This window comes from Schistocerca gregaria, chromosome 4 (assembly GCF_023897955.1).
Source record: "Schistocerca gregaria isolate iqSchGreg1 chromosome 4, iqSchGreg1.2, whole genome shotgun sequence".
Classification (NCBI taxonomy): domain Eukaryota; kingdom Metazoa; phylum Arthropoda; class Insecta; order Orthoptera; family Acrididae; genus Schistocerca; species Schistocerca gregaria.
The window spans coordinates 394,296,094-394,301,225 of NC_064923.1; the positions used below are offsets into that span (position 1 = coordinate 394,296,094).

Genomic DNA, 5,132 nt, shown 5'->3' on the forward strand with positions numbered 1-5,132 from the left:
TCTAGCCTATATGCATTGGGATGTGGTTTTCCTATGATCCTGAAAGGTCCTTGGTATACGAACATGAATGTCTTTGTTTCTGCATTTATTTTCTTCGATTTTTCTTTGGTTTTGACAAGGACTAACTGACCTATTTCAAAACTAGTGGGTACAGCTTTTGCGTCATGACGCTTCTTCCTTTCCAATGCTCTTTTTCTTATATTTGCCCTAGCCTTCAACTTCTTCTCGACTGTGGATATTTGCTTTAGAATAGGGAACTCTACCATATCTGCAATCACATTGTGCGGTTCTTGGCCAAACATCAATTCTCAAGGTGCAAAACCAGTTGCATCATGCCTTAAGTTGTTAATTACATTCTCAAAACACTTCATGTGCTCTGCCCAGCTTGAGTGTTTCCGAGCACAATAAGTCATGCAAAGCCTATTCAATTCTCTCATAATACGTTCACTCATATTTCCTTGGGGGAAATACGCAGATATTTTCAGATGTTTCACTCCGGACTTATCCAGACATCCTTTAAATCTATCAGAAGTAAATTGAGGCCCATTGTCGGACAGCAAATTCTTCGGAACGCCAAAGTTCACGAAGAAATCTTTTTCCAACTTTTCTACCAACGTTTTTGCATTTGCTCTTTTACTTGGGTATAGCTTAACATATATACTAAATCCATCCACAACAACAAAATCATGGGTGCACCCACCTCTCGAAGTAGGAAGAGGGCCAAAAAAAATCACAAGCCAGTAATTCTAGCGTTCCAGTTGGCTCTACTGAATGCGTATCCCCTTGTAATCTGGTGTTAGCAGCACGGACTTTCTGGCACACTACACAAGATGCTAGACGCTTGGCAACACGGCGGTACATGTTGTCAAACACAACTTTCTCTTTTAACTTTGCAATACACTTCTTTGCACCATAGTGCCCATACCTCAGGTGTACATAATCGATTAGTAAGTCTACATGTTGTGAGGGAAAGCATAGCTTCCACTCAGAAACACCTACCTTTTTCCTCCTAAACAGAATACCTTTATGCAGACAGTAGTATTGCGAAACCTTATGATAGTTCGCATCTCCCAAATAGCTCTTTACTAATTTCAGCTGGTCATCTGCATTCTGCTCACGTCTCAAGTTCTTAATCACCCTCTTTAATGCTCTTTCTTCCTTTACTTCGTGCAACGCAAACTTTCGTACTTCACTTAGGTCTGTTGCTGTAATTCCCGCGTCATCACAGAGCTCCGCACTTCTAGATAACCCATCAGCTACCTCAAGGTCAAAATGCTGGAGATAAAATGACCATCTTACCAAACGAGCATTCCTCAACTTACAGGTCTTTAAAAAGGTCAACCGCTTATGGTCACTGTAAACAATTATCTTGTGACCTAATAGATACTGCTCAAATTTCTGTACCCCAAATACAATTGCCAACGCTTCCAGTTCTGAGATGCCATAATTTCTCTCTGCTGCCTGTAAAGATCGACTTGCGAAAGCTATAGTCTTGTGCACTTCTTGTTCGTACTCTATTTCTACTTGGAATACCTCGACAGCTATACCATAGCCACTAGCATCAACAGACATACAGAGTGCTTTTTCAAAATCAGGATGACGTAAAATAGGACTATTAATTAAAGATTGTTTAAGCACCTCGAACGCCTGTTGACATTCTGCTGTCAAAACCCAAGGGGTATTCTTTTTCAGCAGAAGGTGAAGACAGGGCGCATTAAAAGCCTGATCACTAACAAAACGCCTATAGAAGCCGAAAAGACCGAACATCGATCTCGACTGCTTCTTGTTTCTGGGAGCCTCAAATTTTTCAATGACTGCTGGCTTGCCTGGGTCAGGTAGAATTCCTTTTCCACTTATCATATATCCCAAGAAACCTATTTCCTCTTTAACGCACTCTGTCTTTTCAATCTTTAGTTTCATGCCATCTCTCTCAATAGCCTCTAACACTTCCTCTACTAAAACTATGTGTTCTTCCCAGGTAGGAGTTGCTATTAACAGACCATCTACGTATACTGTGAGTTTATTACTTAAGGCTGGTCCTAAAACATGGCACATCACACGTACGAAGGCACAAACAGATATATTAAGTCCGAAAGGTACCACACGGTATTGGTAACAAACCCCTTCGTACAAGAAAGCTGTGTACTTCCTTGAACTTTCCGTCAGTGGCAAATTCAAATATCCACACGTGATGTCCATAGAGGTTAAGAGTGTTACTCCCCGGAACTTTTGCAATAACTCGTCCATGTTCTGCGGTCTATCACTTTCCCTAACCACTATTTCATTCAACCAACGAGCGTCCCAGACCAATCTGACACTCCCGTCTCTTTTTGGTACAACAACAAGAGGATTATTGTACTCACTGACCCCTTTTTCAATCACACCCCACTCTAGCATCCTCTGTATCTCCTTTCGAACCGCCTCCTTCCTAGCTACATGTATTTGGTATGGCTTCCTGAAAAAAACTTGGCCAGGTTTCACCTTTAATTGACATTCAGAACCTTTGACCATGCCAGGTCGATTTGAAAATACCTTATGATGCCTTTTTAAAACCTGTCTCAGTTCTTCCTTCTGATTAGTTGAAATATTATCGATTTCCTGCAATTTAGCTTCTATTTTGTCCAAAATAATTGCTTCTTCTTCTTCTGTGTTTAGCTTACTTTTACTAAGATTAACATCTTCGTCCCAATATCCCCTATTTTTCAGAACTCGTATAGGCAGCTCCCAAGTCTCATCATTAGTTACTACATGTTTATCAATAAAATGTACCGTAATTACTCCGGTTATCGGCAAGACCATTTCTAACTGGCTTCTTTCAAAGTCAACAACACTCTGGTACTTCGACAAGAAATCTATGCCAATTAAAACCTCAATACTGAGATTGTTTACAATTAAGCATGGATGATCAATAGTTCCTTTTGGGTTTGTCTCCAACTAAAGTGATCGACATCTGTCTTCATTACATTTAGGTTAAAGTGTGTAGGGATTTCCTGATTACATTTTCAGCTGCCTTTTCCAGTCGGTCTATTAATTTCAAATCGAAACACCGCATGACTTCATTACATGTAGTTTGCTAAAAATGACCCAAATTACTGTAGTCTGAGCGATTCTGCGCCTCCAGACCGGGCATAACACAAGTTACAGCTAAACCACTTTCACTATTATCGTCGGGTTCCTTCTCAAGTGACAACTGGTCACAGCTACTGGGTTCATCGACCCCCAACAGCCTATCCTCTACATTCTCACTTACGTCCTGTCCTAAATCTATTAGCACAATATCAACGTCCTGCACAGGCACTTTAGATAAGAGCACATCATCCTCTTCGTAAATATAAGCATGAATTTCTTCTGCTTCTTCACCTGACAATTCAGTATTTTGTAGCTCTTCCCTACCATTACACTGCTGCTCCTTCTCTTTCTCTTCCCACTTAGAAAGCGTCTCTAACACGGTATCTATCAAATACTGTGAGTGATTTAATATTTCTGCTGTATCCTTAGATGCTACCGACCCCTCATCCACATGTTCAGTCCGTATATTCTGATCTGTCTTACCCATTACTGTAATTACTGGCTTAGGAAAAGTAACCGTCTGGTGAGCGCCAGCGTCCTCATAGACGGGAACTAGTTTTCCTGGCTCGGCCTACTACTGTTTCCTTTATTTCCATTATAGTTAACTGGCACAGCATTGCTTTCTGCACTGTTGCTTACCTGCATAATTTTGTTTGGAACAAAATTACTATCATTTGGATGCCATTGTTGGTTCTGATAATTATTTCTCCAACTCCTACCTACTGTTCTGATGTTTACATTGCCATTCTGCTCGTTCTTAAAATTACTACTAGTGTTATTAGCATTTCTGTTATTACATGCTTGCTCCTCATTGGCAGCAACACGTTCTACACGTTCCAAATACTCAATGAAACGATCCAGATTGTCTCTAGGGACAGATATAATTCTAGTTTGGCAATACCATGGCAGTTTGGCTTCAAGACCTAGTATTATCATTTCAGGTTTTAGCTTTTCGGCCAAATGTGACAAACGTGAGCTCCATGACCTAGCAAATTCTTTAATAAATTCCTCAACTATATTGAAGCGTTTTCCACTCCAAAATTCTCTTAACACTTCATTTTGCTTATTACTAGACCAATACTCATTAATGAAAGCTGTTTTAAATTCCGCTAATGTTTTACACTTCAACATAACATCAGCTGACCAACGCATGGCGTCACCTGCTAAATGGCTTCTAATAAATGAGATTTTCTCTCGTTCAGACCAAGTTAGTGGAATCATATCTTCAAAATCGTTCCAGAAATCTAGCGGGTGGATATTTTTATCTGGATAAAACCGCAAGAACTGCCGACACCCGATAAAAGCGGCGTTTGCAGCTACAATTTGTTGCATACTACCATTACCAGAAGTTACTGAAGCTGCTTTACTCTCAATGTTAGCAATTAGCAACGTTAGTACTCATATTTTCTACTCTCATTTGAACATTATCTACTCTTTGCACAATATGGCAGAAGTAAAGCTGTGAGTACCGGCCGTGAGTCGTGCTTCGGTAGCTCAGTTGGTAGAGCACTTGCCCGCGAAAGGCAAAGGTCCCGAGTTCGAGTCTCGGTCGGGCACACAGTTTTAATCTGCCAGGAAGTTTTAGTATCAGTTTTGATTGCGTCTACTTCTGCTTGACATATGTTTACCATTATATTAACATCTTTAAACCTATCTGAGCACAGTTCAGATTCCGCCTCGATCTTTTCTGTTAACTTGTGCTCCAGCTTCGCATCTTCCATTTGGAAGTCTTTGCGAACCTCAGCAACTTCGGATTTTACTGTTTTATACATTTCAGAAAATTGTTGAGCAACCTTTTTCTTAATATCCTCATGATTGTAATCAATTTTACAATTCAAACTGTCCAGATCCTCTTTCAACTTATTGCAGCCAGTCTTGAAGAAAGTTTGTAATTCAGCTTTATTGGATTCTAACTTATTGTTCATTGCCTCAAATCGTTTATTAAAATTAATTTGGCTGGCCACAATCTCATACTTTAATTCAGCATTACTGGCTGACAATTTTGCATTACTGGCAGCTATTGTTTGTAATATAACATTTAAATCAATAGCCCCAGTATCTTT

At 39.9% G+C, this 5,132-nt stretch overlaps 1 non-coding gene across 1 annotated transcript; it reads left to right on the forward strand.

Moving 5' to 3' along the window:
• Nucleotides 1–4,551: 4,551 nt before the first annotated feature.
• Trnas-cga (transfer RNA serine (anticodon CGA)) lies at nt 4,552–4,626 on the forward strand. The gene has a single exon. It is a non-coding gene; the product is annotated as a tRNA-Ser (tRNA).
• Nucleotides 4,627–5,132: the final 506 nt, after the last annotated feature.